Genomic DNA, 12,093 nt, shown 5'->3' with positions numbered 1-12,093 from the left:
GTTGTGTTTGACTTTTATGTTGCATTTGACACTCTTTCTCTAAAAGTTCTCTTGTTACTTGGCTTGTTTGATCACACTGCACTCTAATGGTTCATCTCTACAGTTCTGTTCATCTTTTCTCTCAGCTGCTGTTAAGTTCTCCCATTCCCTGCTCATCCCATTCAGAACTAAAAGGTCTCCTTGTAGAAACTATCTAATTTTTTCTTTAATTTAATCTGTGACTTTTTGATTATTCAGCAGGATATTATTTAATTGCTGTGTGTTTATGTAGTTTTGTGATTTCTTTTGCTATTTAGTTCCAATTTCACTGCACTATGATCTGATAATATGCATGGGATAATTTCAATTCCTTTACATTTACTTAAATATGTTCTATGAGCTAGTGTGTGGTCTGTTCTGGAGAAAGTCCGATGTGATGCTGAGAAGAAGGTGTATTCTGTTGTTGGGTGAAACACTCTAGCTATGTTCTAAGTTCATTTGTTCAAAACGTTGGTTCAGCTCTTATTTTTTTTGTTGATTTTTTTGTTTAGTTGATCTGTCTATTTTTGACAGTGGGGTATAATTGTAATGGGGCAATTATTAGTGCTTATCTGATTTTTCATATCCATTTTTGTTTATTTACCATTTCTACTTCTTCATCTGAGAAATGTCTATTCATTTCCAATGCCCGTTTTTGGATTGGGTCATTAAATTTGAGTCTCCATCAATTTTGAAAGGTAACTTTGCAAGGTAAATTAATCTGGGTGGAGGTTGTTTTCTATTAGGGTTTGAAATACTTCACTCCAAGCTCCCCTTGACTGGGGTTTGGTTGAGAAGTCTTCTGTGATTCTGATGGGTTTTCCTTTATAGGTGATTTGTTTCTTTTCTCTAACAGCTTCTAATATTCTGCCCTTGTGTTGAACTTCTGAAATCTTGACTATTATGCACCTTGGTATAGTTTTATCTTCTCATGGCAATTTGGAGTTCTATATGCCTCACTTATTTGTATGTCAAATTCTTTTCCCATGCTAGAAAAGTTTTCTGCTATTACTTCTGTGAACAGGATTTTTATGCCCTTTGTGGTATCTTCTGATTTTTTATTGACTCCAATAAATCTTATACTAGTCTTCTTTGCACTGTCTAGTTGTTAATGGATTGATTTTTCATGATACCTTTCTATTTTTAAAAAGTCTTTCATATGATTGCCAACCACAGACCTGTCTTATAGGTCTGATATTCTACCTTCACATTGGTTGAGTCTGCTGCATATACTTTCAGTAGAATTTTGAATTTCGTGGATTTTGATTTGAGTCTGTTTTATGGAATTTAGAAAATTTATTACTAGTATCAAGACCTCTTTATGAAACTATTACTTTTTAGAAATGTCTTCTAGGCATAGCTGGCTTTTGGCTTTTAAGTCTATCTCAACATCCTGGCTCTTCTGTTTATTAGGGATGAAAGTTTGCAGCCAGTATGGCCTAGCACCCAGTTTTTTGGTACTGCACTATAGTATTGTTTATGATCCCCAGACAATCTATGTACTGGCATAGAAGGAAAAACAGCTGATCACAACAACTGTGTCACCTTGGCTAAAGTACTACAATCAGCAATAACAATAACATCAAACACAGACTGCAAAATGACAAACTGTGATAACTAATAATTTGCCACTTTTAACCATAGGTATAAGATTTATAGATACATATCAAAGTCTAAGACAAATCAGAAAATTGTAAACAGTAAATGTCCATTCAATAGAAGATTTTACTCTCAGGGGAGAAAATTTAAAAGGGATAAGAGGCAAAAATATAGAAATAAAAAAAGCAAAAGAGATTAGAAGCAAGGCTGAAGGACAAAGGAAGATGATGAAAACTTTTGGAAACTGGTGAAGAAGACAGGAAGGAAAGAAATAATAAAAAAAAAAAACCCCAAAACTAATCAAAACAAAGGAATAAGGATAGGAAAGGAAGAAGTCAAATTATCATTATTGGTAGATGACATGATACTCTACAGAGAAGATTCCAAAACTTGACCAAAAGACTCTAGATATAATAACCAAAATCAGTAGCATAGCAGGATACAAAGTCAACACTCAAAAATAGCATTGATACCACCACTCCCAGCACAGAGGAGGAGGCTTCTGGGTTGATGTGCCACCACTCCCTTCTCAGAGTAGGAGGCTTCCAGGCCAATGTACCACCACTCCCAGCATAGAGGAGGCTTCCAGGATGACGTGTCAGAGCTCCCAGTGCAGAGGAGGAGGCTTCCAGGTCGATGTAATACTGCTCTCAGCACAGAAAAGGAGGCTTCCAGGTTGACCTACCACTGCTTCCAGCACAGAAGAGGTGAGCCATGCCAGCACCAGTAGCAACCCCCCACCCATCAAAATGGGAAGGCACTTAAACAAACCTCAAAACCAGACTTCCAGATCACCTAGAGCAACCCCAAAGGGAAACAAGATGGAACACTCGGATACTCAACCACCTGTACTCCCTGAACTAGCAACAAAAGAGGATCTGGAAAAAATGAAATCAGAAATAATTTCTCAGATAACAGCAAAGATTGTGCTTTAATCATGCAAGACATGATTAATAAATCTAGAGAGGTCACAGATAAAAAAAAAAGAGGAGCTGAGGAACATGATGGAATCACAACATAGGAAATAAATGGAATCCATAAAACATACAAACAGATTTCTGGGAGATAAAAACCTCCCTTGAAAGTCTATGGAACAGAATGAAGCAATGTTAGGACAGAATTTCAGATACAGAAGATAAGATTGCACTTAATGACCAGGAAAAGAAAAATTGTTTCAAAATTGTAAGGGACAATGAGACATCAATCCAGCAGCTGCTACACAATGAAAAGAAGAATAACATAAGACTGATCAGAGTCAATGAAGAAACAGGAAAGAGTGCAGATGACATAAAAAAACTCTACACAGAAGTAATGGCACAAAACTTCCCAAGCATAGGAAAAGAACTTGACATACAGATAAGCGAGGCGTATATGACTCCAAATAGCCTTGATCAAAAAAAATCTACACATAGGCATATAATTGTTAAGATTCCAGAAACAAAACAGAAGAACAAAGTTCTACAAGCAGTTAGAGAAAAGAAACAAATCATATACAAAAGAAAGCCCATCAGAATCACAGCAGACTTCTCAACACAAACCATCAAAGCAAGGAGAGCTTGGAGTGACATATTCCAAGCCCTAAAAGAAAACAGCCTCCAACCCAGATCAATGTACCCTGCAAAATTATCTCTCAAAATTGATGGAGAAATAAGATACTTTCATGACAAAGAGCACCTTAGGAACTTCATGAATACCAAACCAGCACTCCAAAACATTTTACACAATATCCTAGGAAAAGACAATGAGGATCACAACCCCAGGAAGCAAGGCAGAATGAACCCATTGGGCATGACAAGAAATTAAACACAAAGCGGGGAGAATCCAACAAAAAGAAAGTCATGACAAGGATAAGTCAATATAAGTATAATGATATCATCAATATAAGTCAATGATAAGTATCAGTTATAACAATCAATGTTAATGGTATGAATTCACCAATCAAAAGAAATAGACTGGCAGAATGGGTCAAGAAGCAAGATCCAACAATATGCTGCATACAAGAAAGACATTTAATTCAAAAAGAAACTCATAGACTGAAAGTTAAAGGGTGGAAAATAATACTCCATGCAACAGGAACCTGAAAAAAAGTAAAAGAGTTATCCCCTTTGCTGATCAGGTGGATTTCAACATTGATTAAGAGAGACAAACAAGGACACTACATCATTGTAAAGGGAACAATCTAAAAGGAAGAGATAACAATCATAAACATCTATGCACCAAACACTAGTGCACCCAGCTATATAAAACAAATACTAATGGACATCAAAAATCATATAAGCACTAATACAGTAGTAGTGGGGGAACTCAATACCCCACTGTCACAAACAGATAGATCAGTTAGACAAAAAAACAAGCAAAAAAATACTAGAACTCAATCAAACTCTTGAAAAAATGAACTTAACAGATGTTTACAGAGTGTTCCACCCCACAAAATCAGAATACACATTCTTTCAGCTGCACATGGCCATTCTCCAAAACAGACCACATACTTGCTCATAGAACATATTGAGGTAAGAGAAAAGAAATTGAAGTTATCCCCTGTATATCATCAGACCATAGTGTTATGAAACTGGAGATCAATAGCAAAAGAAACAGCAAGAATTTTATAAACATATGCAAATTGAACAATACACTTTGGAATAGCCAGTGGGTCACAGAGGAAATTAAAGAAGAAATCTGACACATCCTACAATTAAATGACAATGCCAATACAACATATCAGAATCTATGGTAAAAAAAGGAGGCAGTCTTATGAGGGAAATTCATAGCAGTGAATACGCATATTAGAAAAGCAGAGCAAGCCCAATTAAACAACCTGATGCTGACCTCAAGCTTCTAGAAAAAGAAGAGCAGGACAAACCCAAAGCTCATACAAGGGAGGAAATGATAACGATCAGAGGAGAAATCAATGCAATGGAGACTAAGAGAACAATACAAAAAATCAATGAAGCCAAGAGTTGGTTCTTTGAAAGAATCAACAAAATTGACAAACCCTTAGCCAAACTTATCAGAAAAAGGAAAGAAAAGGCCCAAATCCAAGCAATTAGGAATACAAAGAATGAAATTACAATGCACCCAACAAAAATCAGGAGGGTCATCAGTACCTACTTCGAGAAACTATACTACAATAAGATGGAAAACACAAAAGAAATGGACAGATTCCTAGATACATATGAATTACCAAAGTTGAACGAAGAAGACCTAAAAATTCTAAACCAGCCAATATCAATCAATGAAATTGAAAACATTAATTGAAAAATTACCAACTGAGAAAATCCCAGGTCCTGATGGATTCACTGCTGAATTCTACAAGACTTTTAGAGAGGAACTACTGCCACTACTGTTTAAACTTCTCAATGAAATTGAAAAGGAAGCAATATTCTCGAATTCATTCCTGGAAGTAAGCATCACCTTGCTTCCTAAAGCAGAGAAAGACCCAACTGAAAAAGAGAACTATAGGCCAATCTCATTAATTAACATAGATGCAAAAATCTTTAATAAGTTACTGGCAAACAGAATGCAAAGATCATCAAGAAGATCATACACCCTGACCAAGTGGGATTCATCCCAGGGATGCAAGGATGTTTCAACATATGGTAATGAATCAATGTAATGTGCTATATCAATAGAGCCAAGGATAAAAACCATATGATTATCTCCATAGATGCAGAAAAAGCATTTGACAAAATAAAACATGCATTTATGATAAAAACCCTACAGAAAATTGGAATAGTCTCTACCTCAATCTGATAAAAGCCATCTATGAAAAACCAACAGCCAGTATCATACTATATGTTCAAAAACTGAAATTGTTCACACTAAAATCAGGAACAAGACAAGGGTGTCCACTACCACCACTCCTGTTCAATATAGTTTTGAAAACATTAGCCACAGAAATTAGACAAGAGAGAGAAATAAAAGGAATAGAGACAGGAAGTGAAGAAGTCAAATTGTCATTATTTGCAGATGACATGATATTCTATATAAAAGATCCCAAGAACTCCACCAAAAGTCTTTTAGACTTAATAACCAAATTCAGTAAAGTAGTTCATACAAGGCCAACACACAAATATCAACAGCTTTCCTCTACACGAACAGCAGACTCACTGAGAGAGAAATGGGGCAAACAATTCTTTTCACAATAGCATCCAAAAAATTGAAATACCTAGGAATAAACCTGAAGAAAGAAATGAAAGACCTCTTCTCTGAAAACTACAGCACTCTGAAAAGAGAGATTGAAGATGATATCAGAAAATGGAAAGACATCCCCTGCTCCTTGGTAAGAAGGATCAACACAGTGAAAATGGCCAAACTTGCAAAACTGCTATATAGATTCAATGCAATCTCAATTGAAATCCCAGCAGCATACTTCACAGACCTTCAGAAAACAATCCAAAAATTTATTTGGACCAAGAAGAGACCTAGAATACCAAAAGCAATCCTAGATAACAGAGACATGGCAGGGGGTATTACAACCCCCAACTTGAAACTGTACTACAAAGCTACTGTGATAAAAACAGCATGGTACTGGCACAGAAACAGACCTGAGGACCAGTGGAATAGATTAGAAGATGCAGAAACAACTCCAGATGCACTCAGCCACCTCATCTTCAACAAAGAAGCCAAACACCCTCACTGGAGGAAAGATAGCCTCTTTAATAAATGGTGCTGGAAAAATTGGGTTTCAATTTGCCAAAGATTAAAACTAGACCTATATCTCTCACCATGCACTAAACTAAAATCTAAATGGATTAAAGTTCTAAATATTAAAACAGAAACAACCAGTTGGAAGAGAGGTTAAGTAGAACTCTTGAAGACATTGGTGTAGGAAAAGATTTTGTGAACAAAACCTCAGTTGCCAGTGAACTAGCACAAACAATCAAGAAGTTGGATCTCTTTTTATTAAAAAGCATCTGCACAACATGAGAAACAACCAACAGTGTGAAGTGACAACCCACAATGTGATGTGGGAAAAATTTTCACCTGCTGTTCCTCAAAGGTCTACTATCTAGAATCTATAAAGAACTTTAAAAAATCAGACCTCCCACATTTAAAGACCCATTCCAAAAACGGTCATCTGAACAAACATTTGAACAAATTAACAGACTTTTCTCAGACAAAGAAGTAGAAATAGCGAATAAATACATGAAAAAATGTTCAATATCACTGGTCTTTTGAGAGATGCAAATGGAAACAGTGCTGAGACTCCACCTCACTCCAGAAAGAATGGCTGCTATCATGAAATCAACCAATAACAAATGGTGGTGGGGCTGTGGGGAAAGAGGAACCCTGCTCCACTGCTGGTGGGAGTGTAGACTGCTGCAACCACTGTGGAAATCAGTATGGAGGTACCTCAAAGAACTAGGACTGGAAGTCCCATTTGACCCAGCTATTCCCCTGCTGGGGATCTTCCCCAAAGAATTAAAAGAATCATACCACAGTGATATATGCACGCCCATGTTGATAGCAGCACAATTTGTAATAGGTAAAACTTGGAAACAGCTCAAATGCCCAACAACTGGAGACTGGATTTTAAAAATGTGGTTTGTTAAATAAAATGATGTACTACTCAGCCATAAGGAATGAGAAATTAGAGACATTTATAGCTAAATGGATGCACATTGATGCAATACTCTCTTGAGTGAAATAAATAGGACACACATGTGTAAATACCGAATAGTTACTCATATGAGAAACTGAGTGTAAATAAGGACTAAAAGATATAATAGATAATGTAAAATAGGAAGAAAAGGGGCAAAGGGGAAGGGGAATTGGGAGGTGTAGGGGAAAGGAAAGAAGGGAAAGGAATTAATATGAGTAAATGAAAACAAAGTCTTTGTAAATAGGGAGGGATGGAGGGGTTGAAGGGAGGGCAGGGGGAGGGTGAAAAATAAGAACCAAGAGAGACTATGTAAAGGTGCAAATTTCCAATGATGAATGTCATTATAATGTATACTTAAAATGTACCAATAAAATAAAATTTAAAAAAATTAACAGCATTGGAGGACATAAATAAACTCACTGAGAGAGATATTATGGTAACAACACCTTTCTTTTTATTTCATTTTATTTTTTTACTTAAATTCTTTTATTGGTACATTTTAGGTATACAACACATTTACATTTCTCATTGGGAACTTGTACCTTTACATGATGCATCTGGGTTCTTATTTTTTCCCCATTCCTAGCCCTCCCTTAACCCCCTCCACCCTTCCCTATTTACAAAAACTTTATTTCCATTTTTTCCATTTCTCATCATTTTCCTTTCCCTTCTTTCCTTTCCCCTGCCCCTCCCACTACACCTACCCATTTGGACCTTTTCTTCCTATTGTGCATTATTGGTTATTCATTCTAATCATTGGTACATTTTAGGTATACAATATAATGACATCCATCATTGGAAATTTGCACCTTTACAACGTCTCTCTTGGTTCTTATTTTTCACCCTTGCCCAGCCCTCCCTTCAACCCTTCCATCCCTCCTTATTTACAAAGATTTTGTTCCTATTTTTCCATTTTCTCATATTAATTCCATTCCCTTCTTTCCTTTCCCCTACCCCTCCCACTTCCTTCCCCTTTGCCCCTTTTCTTCCTATTTCACATTACCTATTATACATTTTAGTCCTTATTTACACTTTCAGTTTCTCACACCAGAGAAACTATTCAGTATTTATACATGTGTGTCCTATTTATTTCACTCAAGAGAGTATTGCATCAATGTGCGTCCATTTAGCTATAAATGTCTCTAATTTCTCATTCTTTATGGCTGAGTAGTACTCCATTTTATTTAAAAATCCACATTTTTAAAATCTGGTCTCCAGTTGATGGGCATTTGGGCTGTTTCCAAGTTTGAGCTATTACAAATTGTGCTGCTATCAACATGGGTGCACATATATCATTGTGGTATGATTCTTTTAATTCTTTGGGGAAGATCCCCAGCAGGGGAATAGCTGGATCAAATGGGACTTCCAGTCCTAGTTCTTTGAAATATCTCCATACTGATTTTCACAGTGGTTGCAGCAGTTTACACTCCCACCAGCAGTGGAGCAGGGTTCCTCTTTCCCCACAGCCCCATCACCATTTGTTATTGGTTGATTTCATGATAGCAGCCATTCTTTCTGGAGTGAGGTGAAATCTCAGTCTTGTTTCCATTTGCATCTCTCAAAAGACCAGTGATATTGAACATTTTTTCATGTATTTATTTGCTATTTCTACTTCTTTGTCTGAGAAATATCTGTTCATTTCAGATGCCCATTTTTGGATTGGGTCTTTAAATTTGGGAGGTCTGATCTTTTTAAGTTCTTTATAGATTCGAGATAGTAGACCATTTCCTGAGGAAAAGCAGGTGAAAATTTTTCCCACATTGTGGGTTGTCTCTTCACACTGCTGGTGGTTTCTCTTGCTGTGTAGAAGCTTTTTAATAAGAAAGAAGAGATCCCACTTGTTGATTGTTTATGCTAGTTCATGGGCAACTGAGGATTTGTTTATAAAATCTTTTCCTACACTGATGTCTTCAAGGGTTCTACTTAACCTCTATCCCAGCCGGTTCAGCGTTTCTATTTTAATATTTAGATCTTCAATCCATTTTGATTTTAGTTTAGTGCATGGTGAGAGATATAGGTCTAGTTTTAATCTTTGGCAAGTTGAAACCCAATTTTTCCAGCACCATTTATTAAAGAGGCTATCTTTCCTCCAGTGAGGGTGTTTGGCTTCTTTGTTGAAGATGAGGTGGCTGAGTGTGTCTTGCATTGATTCTGCATCTTCTAATCTGTTCCACTGGTCCTCAGGTCTGTTTCTGTGCCAGTACCATGCTGTTTTTATCACAGTAGCTTTGTAGAACAGTTTCAGCTTGGGGATTGTGATACCCCCTGCCATGTCTCTGTTACCTAGAATTGCTTTTGCTATTCTGGGTCTCTTCTTCTCCAAATGAATTTTTGGATTGTTTTCTCAAGGTCCATGAAGTATGCTGCTGGGATCTCAATTGGAATTGCATTAAATCTATATAGCACTTTTGGAAGTATGGCCGTTTTCACTGTGTTGATCCTTTCTACCAAGGAGCAGGGGATGTCTTTCCATTTTCTGATATCATCTTCAATCTCTCTTTTCAGAGTGCTATAGTTTTCAGAGAAGAGGTCTTTGATTTCTTTTGTTAGGTTGATTCCTAGGTATTTCAGTTTTTTGGATGCTATTGTGAAAGGAATTATTTGTCCTATTTCTCTCTCAGTGAGTCTGTCATTGGTGTAGAGAAAAGCTATTGATATTTGTGTGTTGACCTTGTAACCAGCTATTTTGCTTAATTTGGTTATTAAGTCTAAAAGACTTTTGTGGAGTTCTTGGGGTCTTCTATATAGAGTATCATGTCATCTGCAAATAATGACAATTTGACTTCTTCCTATCTTTATTCCTTTTATTTCTTTCTCTTGTCTAATTTCTGTGGCTAATGTTTCCAAAACTATATTGAACAAGAGTGGTGATAGTGGATATCTTTGTCTTGTTCCTGATTTTAGTGTGAAGGATTTCAGGTTTTGATCATTTAGTATGATATTGGCTGTTGGTTTTTCATGGATGGTTTTTATCAGTTTGAGGTAGAGACCATCTATTCCAATTTTCTGTAGGGTTTTTATCATAAATGCATGTTTTATTTTGTCAAATGCTTTTTCTGCATCTATGGAGATAATCATATGGTTTTTGTCCTTGGCTCTACTGATATAGTGTATTACATTGATTGTTTTTCATATGTTGAACTATCCCTGCATCCCTGGGATGAATCTCACTTGATCAGGGTGTATGATCTTCTTGATGATCTTCTGCATTCTATTTCCCAGGATCTTATCAAGGATTTTTGCATCTATGTTCATTAGTGAGATTGGCCTATAGTTCTCCTTTTCAGTTGGATCTTTCTCTGCTTTGGGGATCAAGGTGATGCTTGCTTCCAGGAATGAATTTGGGAATATTGCTTCCCTTTCAATTTCATTGAAGCGTTTAAACAGTAAGGCAGTAGTTCCTCTCTAAATGTCTTGTAGAATTCTGCAGTGAAGCCATCAAGGCCTGGGCTTTTCTTAGTTGATAAGATTTTTATTATGTTTTCAATTTCATTGGTTGATATTGGGTTGTTTAGAATTTTTAGGTCTTCTTTGTTCAACTTTGGTAATTCATATGTATCTAGGAATCTGTCCATTTCTTCTGTGTTGTCCATCTTATTGGCGTATAGGTTCTGAAAGTAGGTATTGATGATCCTCTGGATTTCTGCTGGGTCTGTTGTAATTTCACCCTTTTCATTCCTAATTGCATGGATTTGGGCCTTTTCTTTCCTTTTTTCTGATAAGGTTGGCTAAGGGTTTGTCAATTTTGTTGATTCTTTTGAAGAACCAACTCTTGGCTTTATTGATTTTTTTGTATCATTCTCTTAGTCTCCATTGCATTGATTTCTCCTTTGATCTCTATAATTTCCTCCCTTGTATGAGCTTTGGGGTTGTCCTGTTCTTCTTTTTTCTAGAAGCTTGAGGTTCATCATCATGTTGTTTAATTGGGCTCGTTCTGTTTTCCTAACGTGAGTATTCACTGCTATGAATTTCCCTCCTAAGACTGCTTTCATTGTGTCCCATAGATTCTGATATGTTGTATTGTCATTGTCATTTAATTGAAGGAACTGTCTGATTTCTTCTTTAATTTCCTCTGTGACCCATTGGTTATTCAGAAGTGTGTTGTTCAATTTCCACGTTTTTATGAAATTTTTCCAGTTTCTTTTGTTATGGATCTCCAATTTCATCGCACTGCGGTCTGCTAATATACAGAGGATAACGTCAATTCCTTTGCACTTACTTAAACATGTTCTATGTGTGAGTATGTGGTCTATTTTGGAGAAAGACGCATGTGCAGCTGAGAAGAACGTGTATTCTGATTTTGTGGGGTGGAAGACTCTGTAAACATTTGTTAAGCTCATTTGTTCAAGAGTTTGATTGAGTTCTAGTATTTCATTACTTATTTTTTGTCTAGTTGATCTATCTATTTGTGACAGGGGGGTGTTGAGGTCCCCCACTACACTTGTGTCAGTGCATATTTGACTTTTCGTGTCCATTAGTATTTGTTTTATATAGTTGGGTGCACTAGTGTTTGGTGCATAGATATTTATGATTGTCATGTCTTCCTGTTGGATTGTTCCCTTTACAAAAATATAGTGTCATTCTTTATCTCTCTTAATCAGTGTTGGTTTGAAATCTACTTGATCTGCAAAGAGGATAGCTACTACTGCTTTTTTTCGGGTTCCTGTAGCATGGAGTATTGTTTTCCACCTTTTAACTTTCAGTCTATGAGTTTCATTTTGAATTAAGTGTCTTTCTTGTATGCAGCATATTGTTGGATTTTGCTTCTTGACTCATTCTGCCAGTCTATTTCTTTTGATTGTTGAATTGAGACCATTAACATTGATGATTATAACTGAAACTTATTGACTTATCACTGCCATGACTTTTTCTTT

This window comes from Heterocephalus glaber, unplaced genomic scaffold (assembly GCF_053883595.1).
Source record: "Heterocephalus glaber isolate CG9 unplaced genomic scaffold, H.glaber_assembly_v1.0 deba00001719, whole genome shotgun sequence".
Taxonomy (NCBI): Eukaryota; Metazoa; Chordata; class Mammalia; order Rodentia; family Bathyergidae; genus Heterocephalus; species Heterocephalus glaber.
The sequence above is the reverse complement of the archived record's forward strand: the minus strand, read 5'-3'. Positions refer to the sequence as shown.